This window comes from Lithobates pipiens, unplaced genomic scaffold, assembly GCF_037356315.1.
Source record: "Lithobates pipiens isolate NorthernLeopardFrog02 unplaced genomic scaffold, aLitPip1_a1.2 Scaffold_25, whole genome shotgun sequence".
In the NCBI taxonomy this organism is placed as follows: Eukaryota; Metazoa; Chordata; class Amphibia; order Anura; family Ranidae; genus Lithobates; species Lithobates pipiens.
The window spans coordinates 21,067,375-21,083,267 of NW_027507787.1; the positions used below are offsets into that span (position 1 = coordinate 21,067,375).

The 15,893-nt window shown below is 42.0% G+C and overlaps 1 protein-coding gene across 1 annotated transcript in view; it reads right to left on the minus strand.

Moving 5' to 3' along the window:
• Positions 1-15,893, minus strand: part of PCDH15 (protocadherin related 15) — a 1,670,337-nt gene that overhangs the window by 473,528 nt on the left and 1,180,916 nt on the right. The window lies entirely within an intron of this gene.

The window sequence follows — 15,893 nt, forward strand, 5'->3', positions numbered from 1 at the left end:
ACAACCAACGGCCAGGGTTGTGAGGATGAGGCCCTTGTCCTTATCAACATGGGGACAAGGTGCTTTGAGGGGTCACAGACCCCCAAAGCATCCTCCCAATGTTGAGGGTATGTGGCCTGGTACGGTTCAGGAGGGAGGGGGGCCGCTCTCTCGTCCCCCCCTCTTTTCCTGCGGCCTGCCAGGTTGCGTGCTCGGATAAAGGGTCTGATATGGATTTTTAGGGGGACCCCCACGTCAATTTTTTTTTTTAATTTGACACGGGGTTCCCCTTAATATCCATGTCAGACCTGAAGGGCCTGGTAATTGAATTTAGGGGAACCCCCACGCTTTTTTTTTTTTTTTTAATCAATGAATGAATGAATTGCCGGCTAATACAGAGAACACTCATTGAGTGTTCTCTGTATTACGGAGACCCGACAATTTAGCCGCAAGTGATTTTAAAGGACTTTTTTTCCTGCACAAATGACACTTTGTGCAGCGACAGTTCTAAGCACCAGAAACATGCGCCCCTTCACAGGCATACTATAGATACCCCCCAGCTACGAAATTTAAAGGAATATTACACTTTTATTGTTTCACTTTAATCATTATTAAAATCACTGCTCCTGAAAAAACTGCTATTTTTAAAACTTTTTTTTGCATTGATCCATGTCCCCTGGGGCAGGACCCGGGTCCCCAAACACTTTTTAGGACAGTAATCTGCATATTACCCTTTAAAATGAGCACTTTAGATTTATCCCATAGACTTGTATAGGGTGTTCCGGCTTTTCGAATTTGCTGCGAACAGCCCAAATTGTTCACTGTTCGCTGAACAGGCGAACAGGCAATGTTCGAGTAGAACATGAGTTCGACTCGAACTCGAAGCTCATCCCTACTAGACATGTGACATTTTCAAGGGAGACCATATGACGGACTTGTTCAGTATTTATAATGTGTGTACCGGTAGCCCTAGTGACCCAGGAGTTCAATGTATCATCTCGCCGTTATATGGCATCTGCACCTTATTTAAAAGGCAACTTATTATACATACCAAAACAATACTTTAACACACTTATGAACAATTAAAATCCTAACAATAAAATAGATACTCTGCTGAATCGGAGCAGAGCAGGATGGATCTTAGTTTTGTGATATCTGTGCTGTTCATTTTTTTGTACACAATTTGACAGCAGACTGTGGTGGATCTATTTTGGATCTATGGACTGCCAGATGTAAATAGACTTGTGACAGTTTACATCAGGCTACCACTGATTCATTGTGTGTTGGTCTGGAAAAATGCAAAAGAATGCAGTCCTTTTGCATTTTTTATTTCTTGACTGAAACGAGATGTAGGCAACATACACAATTATGTTTACATTTGCTTGCCCATTGACCTACATAGATCTTTTGATCAGGTCCACCTGAAAAATGACACGTGGGCCTAAATGTGAAAGGGGCCTAATGGTCTCTTATTAAGTAGCATACAAAAGACAATTGCCCATGGGATTTTAACGAGGCACAACCATAGCTATAGAGAGACACACATGTCCTACACATGCCAGATCATGTTTTATTCTTATTAAGCAAGACATCCACAAAATTTTATTAAAGCTGTACACCATCCACCAGTTGATGGGACATTGTTATTTGAATATATACACTGTTTTCAATTATTCATTTATGGTTACATACACATATACAAATAACCTGTATGTAAGAAGGCAATAGACTAATTGTAAAGTGACAAAATAATTGAATAATCAATCAAAATATATTGATAATAAAATGGGGTCTGTTATTTTATGTAATTGCCCTAACATTTGAATCAATTCCTTTAAATTAGAGTGTAGGTTAAAGAGATGACAACATATAGCAAAGCATATATGCATACATACATCTTTAGACACTGACAAAAATGCATTAATTAAAACCACAATCTACTAGCACAAATGAAAAAAAATGTAATTAGCACTAAAAGTCTTTAGTCAATACTTAGATAAATGATGATGATATTGTTATCTTTTTGTCATAATGATATAACTGTGGGCCCATTAGCTATCATTAAAGGAATAAATATTTTTAATTGATGTATATCACAAAGGCTCACTGCCTAATTTCTAATGCAATATCCCATTAGGAAACAATATATTTTGTCATGGATTAGATGAGTTTGCTGTTTATTTCATGAGTAAGCAAATGAAAAAAAAAACTATTAGCAATGTTTTCGTTTACATTTTTTAAGCAACTTCAAAGTCTTAACTTTTTTACACATTTTAACCAGCACGCTTATGCATTTCATATTTGTTCAGAGGGGAGGCTGATTACAACTTCTCTCTGAACCTGACTCCTAAGTTAACTGTAGGACACAAAATGACGGAGGAACCACCAACCATTCTTTGGATAGTATCTTTGCCCAGCTTCTGCCCTTCTGTGATCACAATGCAGCAGGGCATCACAGAGGGATAGAGATATTCACTGAATGGGGACTGGACATGGAAGAAGATTATTTGAGTTTAACTGATATACAATGATACATACTCGTGCTAAGATATAAACATAAAAATGAGAACTTGCAGCTGCTGTACACAAAGTGCTAGTCACCCAAAAACATATAAGAAATAATTACAGCTCTTACAAAAACAAACAAATTATAAATTGAGCCAAAAGTCTATAATAATGCCAATGAAGTCCCAAATATCATCCCAAATAAAGTGCTCTTGTGCTCCATTATTCATAAAAGTGCTGAAGTGCTCAAAACTTCACTCTGTGATGTGACACATACCTCTTGTATTCCTACTCACCAGAAATCATGGACTCCCAGGTTTTCAGTCTAGGGGTCAAACAGGATTTAATCTGGTGGTGGGCTTCTCATGAGAAGCAGCATTCTATGGGGGCACTTCATGGGGGGAGGAGCCAGAAGCACTGGCGGGGCACCTGAAAAGAGGAGGGTTCAGGCTGCTCTGTGCAAAATCATTGCACAGAGCAGGTAAGTATGAAATTTTTTGTTGTTCTTAACACAAAAAAGAAAAAAAAAACAAGCTTTACAATCTTTTTAAATGAGTACTTAATAGTGTTGTTTTATGGAAAGTGCTACAATTCTGTGATTTCATCTATAACTATTATAAGCACTGCACTGTTTTGTGATGTAAATGCAGCAAGGCAGCCACTTAGCACGGGACCCAAAAAATTGTGGAGATCATTACTGACAGAGGTAAACTACCACTTGTTATTTGTTACAATCATGGGATGATCTTAAGCAATCAAATTAAATTGTGTATGATGGACTATATGATCATTAGATGAGAGTAGCTACACCTCAAATGATAAAGATATATGCATGCATATATAGAAATATATAACCCCAGAGGTCTGGTCTATAATCAATTAATGAATAGTCTGCTACTGACCCAGCTGACTGGAGTTAGGCTGCTTCTTTGGATGGGCTAGGCACCCGTGAGCGGCAACAGAGGAAGGAGAAGGGGAGAAAAAGGGTCCAAGCCAACAGATCCAATGGTGTAGCAGGATTTATTCAAGAGTTAAGTTAAAAAAAAGTTAAGTGACTTTTGTGAGTGCAATTTTATTGTATTTTAGCATACACTGTTAAAAAAATCCTACTACACCATTGGCATCTCTTTTTCCCCTTCCCTTTTTTCTGTGACTGGCATAGAGGTGTCTACTACAGAGATGTCCAGCTTCCAGAGAGATCCCACAGGTATGGGATAGTTATAGTTAGATTGGTACAAGGTGGACCCATGCAGCTTTGTAAAAAAATACATAACTTGATTTTTCTTTAACCGCCCAGCCTCCTTCTGAGTGGACTTCATATGACATCCTTCACATCGCACTGCTATTATGCGCTCCCGGGGGGCACGCAATGCAGTGATCGATAAGCTGTGTCCCTCGGACACAGTGCAACCTAGGACAGGGTAAAGAGCCAATACAATTGTCTCTCTACCAAGTGATCGGCTGCGTCTGATTACAGCCGATCTCAAATGTAAACAAACAGCAGTTACTCACTGTTCCTAGCTTCTTCTCCTCACACACCAATCCTGTGTGAGGAGAAGAACCTGAGAACAGCGAGTTACCAGTTTAACACCTTCACTACTGTGCACCACACTGCTCCAAAAAAGAGAACCTGTCAGATCAGCCCATTAGTGGATCTGTCAGTGCATCCCATCAGTGGATCTGTCAGTGCAGCTCATCAAAGCAGCTATCAGCGGACCTGTCAGTGCAGCATATCAATGCAGCCATCAGTGGATCTGCCAGTGCAGCCCCATCAGTGCAGCCTAATCAGCGTACCCATCACAGAGCCAGCATCACTGCAGCTTATCAGCAGTGTACTCATCACAGCTGCCCATCAGCAGTTTACCTGTCATACAGCCACAATCGCCAGAGCTGCTATGTCCAAACATTTTTTACTAGAGAGGAGACATATATAATCCTTAGTAAGATGCTTTGAAGACCATGCAACAATCAGCAGCATTAAACACCCCAATGGCACCAACGCCAAAGGCGCTATACCCTCAGGATGAAAGACCCAGTGCCAGTACTGGAATATCACCCCAGACCCAAAGAATCAGGGTCCAAACCTATCTTCCAGATGCCCTGCCAAACCCATTATGGTTGCCTTACAGTTCAGGATTAGCTACACTCCCCCCTTTAACCACACAGCCAGGTCTGCAGGCCAACACTAACAATTTTCCAAAATGTAACTTTTTATTTGTTTTTCCCTGCCGATTAACTTCAATACATCATGGACCAGACCAACCTTTTTGCAGAGCAATATATTCCACAGCCCCAATTCATCCTATGCCCATCCGTGTCAATGGAGACATCTCACATTGGAGGAGTTGAAGTTGTTTTTGGTCCTTGTGCTCAACATGGGGTTTGCAATAGCAAAAACAAATTACATGCCTACTGGTCCACCCACCCCATTCATCACATGCTAATTTATTCTGTTGGCTGTAATGTCTTGGTCACACTAGACCTTGTCCACTTCACTGGCCTACTGGAATTAAACCAATACATCCCAGTAATAGGGCTAGGTATGGATTGAAGCTAAACAATCACTGTAAAATAGCGATATGATATGTGGCTTCAAAGAAATTGGGGGGGGGGGAGAGGTCTCTCCCCCCCCCCTGCGCCCAGGTCCTTAGCCTCATATTCCTGCCTGGACCATTACTTTGACTGTGCTGGCCATATCTCTGCCTGCTGCCTGTAATGACCCAGGACTCTTTATGGACCATATTCCTGCCTGCTGCCTGGATCAATACTTTGGCTGTACTGAACATATCTCTTCATGCTGCCTGTAATGACCCAGGACTTTTTATGGACCATATTCCTGCCTGATGCCTTGACCAATATTTTGGCCGTACTGAACATATCTCTTTCTGCTGCCTGTAATGACACAGGACTTTTCATGGACTATTTTCCTGCCTGCAGCTTGGATGATGCCTTTGGCTGTTGCTGACCACATCTCTGCCTGCTTCCCAGGCCAATGGGTGCCACACATTGGGGGGTCATCTCGACATGCCCATGGTGGGCACTGGTAATGCTGCATTTGATGGACACTGATCAGGCTGCATTGCTGGGCACTGCTAAGGCTGCTGCATTGCTAGGCACTGGTCAGGCTGCATTGATGGGCACTGGTCAGGCTGCATTGATGGGCACTGGTGAGCTAGCATTTATGTGCACTGGTAAGGATGCATTGATGGGCACTGGTCAGGCTGCATTGATGGGCACTGGTCAGGCTGCATTGATGGGCACTGGTGAGGCTGAATTGATGGGCACTGGTGAGGCTGCATTTATGGGCACTGGTAAGGCCGCATTGCTCGGGGCTGGTAAGGATGCATTGCTCGGGACTGGTAAGGATGCATTGCTGGGCATTAATAAGGCTGCATCGCTGGGAACTGGTGAGGCTGCATTGCTGGGCACCAATAAGGCTGCAATTATGGGCACTGGACAGGCTGCATTGCTGGGCACTGGTAAGGCTGCGTTGATGGCCACTGGTCAGGTTGCATTGATGGGCACTGGTAAGGCTACCTTGATGGACACTGGTGAGGCTGCATTGATGGGCACTGGTCAGGCTGCATTGCTGGGCACTGGTGAGGCTGAATTGCTGGGCACAGATCAGGCCGCTTTTGCTGGACACTGGTAAGGCTGCATTGGTGTTAATTTCTTCTTGTATTTATTGTGTAATTTCCTCTACATATCTCCAGGACTTTTTAAATTCTTCCCACGATGCCCATTTATCTAAGCCACCCTCTTCTACTGTTAGGTCTTCATCCCCTTCATTATAATGTTCTATTTTTTGTATTTCATTTATACGAAAAATCCATTCCGATATTTTAGGGCTTACGTTCTCTCTCCATTTTTTTGGGATTAAATTTTTGGCGGTGTCTAGCAGTATGGGAATTAACGAGGTTTTATATTGCTTTATGGGTTCCTCTGTCCCATGAAATAGGACCGTCCACGGATCTTCTCTTATTTCCTTTTTAGTTACAACCTTTATTATCTCTATGATTTTCCTCCAATATTTTTTAATAATGGGGCAGTCCCACCAAATATGGGCCATAGTCCCAGTTTTTTTACACCCTTGCCAGCAATCCGCAGATTGCTCTACTACATATTTGGCCATTTTATCGGGTGTCGCGTACCACCTTGCTAAGCACTTGTAGTTTGTCTCTATCAACTTATTATCTACTACCCCAGAGTGAATTAGTTTAAATATCTTCTTGCGAATTTGTGTGCTACATTGTGACCCCAACTCTTTTTCCCACTTTTGGATGTATGGTGGGTCCTCCAGCTCATCTCCCTCTGAGAGAATCTTATATAATCGGGTTATATTTTTTTTTTTTTTTTTCTCTCAGGCATAGCCGCTCCAGAGGTCTCAATTCCTCTTCACTACGGATTGGCTGAGGTAAATTTGAGATAAAGTGACTTAGCTGGAGGAACCGCCATACATCGATCTTCATAATTTCTGTGTCCGCACTTTACCGTTAACTAGTATATCTTTTAATTGTGCATTTCCTTTTATTATCCAATTACCCCCCACCTCCTGTTTTCCCGGTGTGAAATAATCATTTTCTTTAAGAAAAATCAAGGGTGAATTGTACCCCCAGTTATTTTGTGAATGTGTTCGATCCCAAATCTTTAATGCTAAACGTGTTATCTCGTGTGCGTTTGGTCCTATTGACCTAAACTGTGGAGGATTCCATATTGTGCGTCCTAAAAGTCCTTGACTCATTGCGTTCTCTACACTCACCCATCTCTTTTCGTTTACCTCTTTCGCCCATTCCACTACTCGTGACAAAACCACTGCATTGTAGTATCTTTTTAGGTCCGGGACTGCCAATCCCCCTTGTCTTTTCCCCCTGCTTAACACCGCCAAGGCAATTCTCGGCTTTTTATGTTGCCATATGTACTTAGAAATTATATTTTTCAATAATCTAAAGTAGGCCTGAGAGAGCGGAATGGGCAACATTTGAAACTTATATATAATCTTCGGGACCAATATCATTTTAACTGCGTTGATCCGTCCTAGCCAGGAGAGGGGACATGTTGAAATTTTTTTTATTTCTCTTTTAATTTAATCGAGTAAGGGGATATAATTATTCGTATATATTTTCCTAATGGTATCCGAAAGATAGACTCCCAAATATTTAATCTCCTTACGCCAGGGGAAGCGGAATTCTGCCCGGAGCTTCTCCTCTTCCTGGTTACTGATATTAACATTCATAACTTCGGACTTGCCGAGGTTTATTTTCAAATTCGATATTTTGCCGAATTTTTCCAACGCCCTCAGCAAGTTCGGAATCGTAATCCTCGGATTGGTGATGAAAAAGAGCACATCATCCGCATAAGCGGCGAGTTTGTGTTCGTCCCTTCCCAACCCGATCCCCTTTATATCCTGGTTGTTTCGGATAAAGGTCAGTAACGGCTCCAGAGATAAGGCAAAAAGGAGTGGGGACAATGGACACCCCTGTCTAGTGCCATTTCCCATTTGAAATTGGGGAGAGGATTCTCCATTAATCTTTACCGAGGCCTGCGGATGGTTATAGAGTACCTGGATCCATTGGATCATTCTCGGACCTATACCCATAACTTCTAACATTTCTATCATGAGTCCCCAGTCTACCCTGTCAAATGCTTTCTCAGCATCTATAGACAGGAATAGACCTGGGGACCCACTGTTTTTTAGGGCCTGGAGGAGGAGTAATGCCCTCACTCCACTATCCCTACCTTCTCTCTCGGGTATAAATCCGACCTGATCTGGGTGCACTAGTTCGCTCATCTTTTCCTTCAGTCTAGATGCCAGTATTTTGGCAAATAGTTTTGTATCCGCATTCAATAATGCTATCGGCCTATAACTGGAGCAGAGTAAGTGATCCTTCCCCTCCTTCGGTATTACCGTGATCAAGGCCCGCAAGGCCTCAGCCTTCATTTCATATTTTGTACCTAATCCGTTCATATATTTGCATAATCTAGGGACTAAGACCTCTTTAAATTTTTTAAAGTAAATAGTCGTGTACCCGTCAGGTCCCGGACTTTTGCCCGATGCCGTATCCTTAACGCTTTATAAATTTCCTCTTCTGTAATAGATCTATCTATATTATATCTATCACTCTCTTGTAAGTACGGTAAATTAGTATCATACAAAAATTCTTTAATAATTTCCTCATCCCCTTTATCTCGCCCCCCTTTTTGGCCTACATTGTACAGGGCTTCGTAATATTGCCTGAATACCTCCGCAATTTCCTTAGTAGTATGGACCATCTTCCCATTCTTATCCTGAATTTTATCAATAAAGTTAGTCCCCCTCTTCCCTTTTAACTGTCTCGCTAGATATTTACCAGTTTTATTTTTCCCATAATGTCTCTCTCTGACTCTCCCCTCATGTGCCCTCCTTGCTTCCTGCTCCATGAGGTCCTTGAGTTCCTCTCTCTTGTTGATCAATAGGTGAAAGAGTTCCTGCTGTTGGCCCTTTTGTTTTTTATGCTCTTGTTCTAATCTGTGAACTTCTTTTATCAGATTCTCCCTTTTCTCTATTCTAACTTTTTTTTATTTGCGCCTATGGAGATGAGGATACCCCTGATGTATGCTTTATGTCCTTCCCATAGGGAGGCACCTGAAATTTCACCTGTATCATTCGTCAAGAAGTAGAATTCTAATTCTTTCCGAATTATCTCTACGGTTTCTTTGTCCTGTAAGAGATTTTCATTTAATCGCCATGTAAAAGGTTGTCTATGTATTCCAGGTATCCTCATCTTCATTATCACTGGAGAGTGATCTGACAGAGACACTATTCCTATCCTTGTTTCTGAGACTTCCTCTAACAGCCTGTGGTCCACCAATATGTAGTCCAGCCTGGAATGCGTCCCGTGCACGGGGGAATAGAAAGTATAGTCTTTCATTTTTTCATGTTGAATCCGCCATACATCCATCATTTGATGTTGTTTCAGGCAATGTTTAATTATTTTCAGAGTCCTCTCATTCATCCCTCTTGCACGGGACGTACTATCCATGGCCGGATCCATACAGAAATTAAAATCCCCTGCTAAAATTACATCACCTGATTTAAAATCTGCTAATCTCCGTAAGATCTGTTTCATATATCCTAAGGGATTTTTATTTGGACAATATACATTTGCAAGAGTAAACACCCTATTTCCTAGTTCTCCCTTAAGGAACAAGTATCGGTCCTCAGGGTCAGTCAGCCTATCGAGCAGAATGAATCTTGTGTGTTTCTCAAATCCAATCGCCACTCCCTTAGCCCTCCTTATTGGGGAGTCCCCATAAAACCAAGTCGGAAAGCTATCTGAGTATAACTTAATATTCGTATCCTGGGTTAAGTGGGTCTCCTGCAAAAATACCACTTCTGCTCTGTATTGCTGCACTTTAAGAGTTTGTACCTTTTGTTAAGAGAATTTAATCCTTTTACATTGTATGACATAAATTTTACCTCGGTCATCCAAGACTGTCTGATGACATGCTTAATCTACACCTTTTTACCCTACCCATAATTTTCACTTTTCTTTCGTTCCCCCCCTCTGCAAGGCATTTCTTCTCCCACCTCTCCCCTCTCCCCCCCATCCCTCCTCCCTCCACCCTCCCCATCCTCTGGCCCAATCCTGGCCTTTACTTGACATTGGGGGGCACAGCTCCCCTCTGCAAGCAATACCTACTAGGGTGTGACTCCAACTGCGGTCTTCCACTTCTGTACCCCTTATCCCCCTACCCCTAGGGAAAAGGAGTCACCCTCTCGAGACAAGGAGTGGTGGAGCCCGGGTCAGCCCATCCAATCCTTCCTCCTGTCTGACCCACCCCCGCCCCCCTCCCCCCCAAGATCTCCCTCCCCCCTCCACCCCCATCCAAAAAAAAAACAACAAAAAAAAAAACACCACAAACTAGAACCAGAGCGAGAAAAACTATCATCCTCCTCCCCTCCTTATTGACCAGCGACCATTGACATTAAGTTTCACGTAAGTCTTGGGGGATCTTGGGAGGTGAAATTCCCAGTTTGTTACAAAAGTCCTCTAGTTCATCTAGGAACTTTAACTTGATAGTCCTTCCCTCTCTCTGAACTAACAGAGCTGTCGGAAACCCCCAGCTGTATCTTATGTTTGCTCTTCTCAATTGTTCCAATAGAGGTTTTAATTGTCTTCTCCGTGCCAGGGTCCCTGCAGAGAGGTCTGCAAAGACTTATAGAGTTGTCCCCTCATATTGTAATGAAGGCAGTCCTCTTAGTTTGCTCCATATCTTGGCTTTATCCTCATAGAGGTGAACTTTTATAATCACATCTCTTGGTACCTCTTCCCTTAATTCTGGAGGTTTCCTCACTCTGTGTACACGATCTATCTTTAATTCTTCACCTTCCTCTCTTCCTAGTATAGGGTTAAATATCTTCCCCATTTTTGCTCCTAGGTCTTCTCCCTGTTGTTCAGGTAGGGCTCTAATCCTCAGGTTCTGACGTCGGCTCTGGTTCTCCTGTTCCTCCATTCTATATAAGATATCCCTGTGAGCCTCTTGCATCTTTCTAGACTGCGCTTTTAACTCCAGTATTTCCTGGGCCTGTTTACCCGTTAGTTCCTCTGTTTCTTCGATCCTCCTTAACAGGTGGCCCATATCTGCCCTTACGGTTGAAATCTCCGCCTTAATTATATTTTCCAATTTCATAAACATTTCTTGTATTTCGCCTTTTGTTGGTATTTGGGAGTTATCCCTCTGCTCCTTTCTTTTGCCTTCCATGTCTGACTCCATCTCCTCACCGGAGGTGTCACCCTGTGTCCCGGTTGATTTTCCTGCCTCCTTCCTCCTCTCTCATATGCCCTGCTGTTTTTTTTCTATGCCAGGACTTTTTTGGCTTGTTTCTTTAAGGTACTTCTGGATCGTGCTTGTATTTAAACTCTCTTTAGGGGCTTTGGGGTCATTAGCTTTTGGGTTTCTTCCCCTCATGTTGTCCCTCTTTGTCTTTCTCCTCCCCAGGGTTCCCCTTTCGCTTAATTGTAACTGAGAAATAAAATACGGGAATAGAGGGAAAGTACCAGGAGGCAAAATAAAATAAAATAAGATACTCCTTTCCTTTATGCCCGCCGTTAACCTATATAGGTATCAGGGATCTCTTCACTAATGGTCAACCAATGGAGCGCTCTGATCACAGTAGCAGTGGGAGAGACCACCTGTTCTTCTCCGTGACCTAAAGTATCTCCCTTATATGTCCATGCCTTAAGCAGTAGGGGCCAAAAATATAAGAAAAAAAAAAAAAAGAGAGAGAAAACCCCCTTTTCCTTTGTCACATTAGTGTATTCCCCAAATGAAGATATGTTCAAGGGACTAAAGGTGCAGTCTTCTTATACAGAGGAATTACTCAGCGCTATATTTGATACCTTCGGTCCCTCCTACAATAAGGGAACCCTGATGCAGCTCTCAGTCTTTATCATCCTCGGCTTCTCCTCTCATTCTATACTAGGGCATAAAGTCTGGACTGCACCGACCTTAAACACAGTGGGTACCCTTAAACTGGGCTATCTTGTTTTAATTCAGGCCATACAGAGGAGAAAAAAGAAAGGGAAAAAGCACCATTCAAAAATGTTACAAAGTTCAAGGCTGTACTTTTCAAGGCTTATTTAGCATGTAAATATTTACATATATTTTCAGGGAAATACTTATCAAGAGCTCAGCTTAGTTTTCAAGTCCGTCAGCTACCTCCAGCCAATTTGCTCCTGAACACGTGTTTTTATAAATGCACGTTTCCACTCCATGTAGCGTAGGTCTGCAGGCTTCCTATTAATGCTTGCTCTCCTGTTTTACTCCTGTATTGCTACTGCTATGTATTTAACTGGTCATGATATAACAGTCCGGATGAATGAAATGCTTGGATCTGACCTGTTTGTAGTCTTCCTTGCTAGCAGGCTCCTCAGCTCACAGGGATATCACAGCATCACAGCATCCGGTGGATGAGTATGGGGGGGGAGAACCGGGGGCTCTGTTCGCTCCAGCGAGATCCTCCGTGCCGTCTGCCGGCGGTGTTCCTCCGAGTCTCGCTGGGGGAGTTCTCAGGCTCGTGCGTGCGGACGTTCAAGTGCGGGCGATGGGGTTAGAGCAGGCATCATTACGAAGCGCTGCGTTCTCTCACCGCGCTCAGCTCCGGTTGGTACGGCGGATCCTCCTCCATCCACTCGCGTGGAAGCCGCTGTCAGGCCCCTCCCCTCTCACGTACGCAGCATGACGCTCCTCAGCCAGGCTGCATTGGTGGACAATGGTAATGCTGCATTGGTGGACAATGGTAAGGCTGCATTGCTGGGCACTGGTAAGGTTGCATTGATAGCCACTGGTGAGGCTGCATTGCTGGACACTGGTAAGGCTTCATTGCCATACACTGGTAAGGTTGCATTGATGGGCACTGGTAAGGCTGCATTGTTGGCTTTTGGTGAGGCTGCATTGCTGGGCACTGGGAAGTCTGCATTGCTGGGCACTGGTAAGGCTGAATTGCTGGGCACTGGTAAGGCTGGATTGCTGGGCACTGATCATGCTGAATTTGCTGGGCACTGGTAAGTCTGCATTGACGGGCACTGTTAAGGCTGCATTTGATGGGCACTGATAAGGCTGCATTTGATGGACACTGATCAGGCTGCATTTGATGGACACTGATCAGGCTGCATTTGATGGACACTGATCAGGCTGCATTGCTGGGCACTGGTAAGGCTGCATTGCTTGGCACTGGTAAGGCTGCATTTGATGGGCACTGGTAAGGCTGCATTGCTGAGTAATGGTAAGGCTGCATTGCTGGGCACTGATCAGGCTGTATTGCTGGGCACTGGTGAGGCTGCACTGCTGTGCACTGGTGAGGCTGCATTGCTGGGCACCGATCAGGCTGCATTGCTGGGCACTGATCAAGTTTTCATCTTCTTTCCACATTTTCCAAAAACTTGTGGAAAAAAATGACATGTTCAAATGACTCATAATGCCTCATAGAACATACATTTTGGTGTGTCCTGGTGCTCCAGGGCCTTCAAAATGTGATAGGTAGTCAGTAAATTAGATGTGTCCCTAGAATACCTTAAGGTGCTACTTGGATGTTGGGAACAAGTAGTGAAATATGTTTTGGGGTGTAATTGCATTTATTCCTATGCCATGCATGAGAAATAACTTGTTAATATGACAATTTTGTGTTAAAAAAAGTATTTATTCATTTTTTCCCAAGAATTGTGGGAGAAAATTACTTAAAAAAACTCACCATACCTCTTACTAAATGCTTGTCTATTTTCCAAAAAGTGTTTATGTGGGGTTATTTGTACTGTTCTGACATTTCAGGGCCTCAAATAATGAGTTAGCCAGACAGTAGACTTCTGCACAATGAAAAATGTTGTTTCGTTTCGGTTCGTTGTCATTCGTAAAATACATAATTTCGTTCTGTTATATTCGTTATGTTACGCGAATACGTTTACGGATAATTCGTTATTCGTAGAGTGTCAAATTCATTCGTTCGTATTCATTGAAATTCGCTACTTATGTACGTATAGACATTCGTGACGATGATTCATAGTTTGGAAAGTCATTTGTTTATTGAATCTTTTAACACACTCAATGACAACGTCTCTTCTCCTCGGCTCAAATACAATACAACACCCTTCTAACTCAGTTCTCAGGAATGCACTTTGCCAGTAATCCATCCTCCGGCACAAAATTAATTAGCTGATTGGACTATAAGATTTAGTTTGAGCTGACCTTTTGTTTCATTAGATCTTTAAAGAATTACCGAATTCATTTGTTATATTTCTTTCGTATTCGTTTTTATTCGTTATTTTTTTATTCGGACATTCAAATGCATCCGAATGTCCGAAAGATGCAAAATTCGGCCGAATTTCGATTCGTTACGAAACAAATTGCACAAGCCTACCAGACAGTACATCAGATGTGATCAACTTTTAGTAATGTGTAGCATAGCTTGTAGACTTTACTTTCACACAGACTAAATAATATACATTAATTTTGGTTATTTACTTATTTGCTAAATTTTGTAATACAAATTAAGAAAATTATTTTTTTTTTCAAAATGTTTGCTTTTATGTGCTTATATCACCAAAAATAAAAAATAAAACCCAGTGGTGATTAAATACCACCAAAGGAAAGCTCTATTTGTGTGAACAAAATTAAGTTTCTTTTGTTGTGGTACGGTTTAGCGTGACTGAGTAATTGTCATTAAAATGTTCAGAGCACTGAAAGCTAAAAATTGGTCTGGGCAGGAAAGGGTAAAGGCGTCCTGTATAGAAGGGGTTAAGGGAAAATATACAAATCTGTAAATTAAATACAATAAAAAATATGGGAAAACAAATGTGTAGATGTGTGAACATTTCATTAACTAGTTGAGCTCTTCGTATGTACTAATCACAAGTTTATGTGGGTTTTTTTCAGCAGGCCCCTAGCTGAAAAGAGAAAGTGCCGATCACTTTGACAGAGTAGGCAGTGCGGTGCCTCCCAGTAGGTGGCGCCCCCCCACAAGGTTCCGGAACTCTCCTGCTCTTACTGGGAGCCCTGGACAACAACCACAGTCTTCAGAATGGAGAGCTGTGTTAGAGTAAGACAGTTATGCCTCAAACAAATGTAAACAAAGAAACCAGAAGTGGCAATGATTTTTTTTACACTTTCAGTTTCAGATCCACCATTTCCTGACCAGTAAAGCCAGAGGACATATTTAACTGAGCAGATCTGTGATTAGTTAGGTGATATGGAAGGCATGGAGATCATGGGGAGTCTATTAGACCCCTAATGTCTCCAAAAAGAGTACCTGTCACCTGCACAATGCTATCACATTATTACCCCTTGTGATAGCAATCAAGTAAAAATAAATTAATAACAGAAAAAGTTATAATAAAATATATTGAAAAAAAATTAATACAATTGCTGTAAACCCCATTGCTCTATATACATATGCCAACACATGCACACGTGTATGTACACTTCAGTCGTACCATACACGTGACATATCGATGTGAATGTTAAAGTGAGAACAATAATTCTAGCTATCCCTACATATTCTAAACAACCTCATTTTTTAAATTTCACAAAAAAAAATTATATTATATTGTTTGTATTTGCACAAAAAAATTTTTAATATAGTTTTTCCTGAAAATTTTCATTTAATAAAGAGTTGCACAAATATTATGTGACAAACATTTGCAACTATCAACTTATTTTTTTCTACAGGACCTCTAAGTTCATAAAATATATAATATTCAGGGGGGGGGGGGGGGGGGTTAAGTTATTTTAATGCCAAAAATGAAGATGCATGTGTTCAAAAAATAAATGCTTGAATTGGTTAAAGATAATTTTTAGGTGAATAATACAATATTTAGGTGCATGTATAGCCAGACAGCTGTCTAGAGGAGTTTTCTGCTTACTTTGCAGAGATGTTT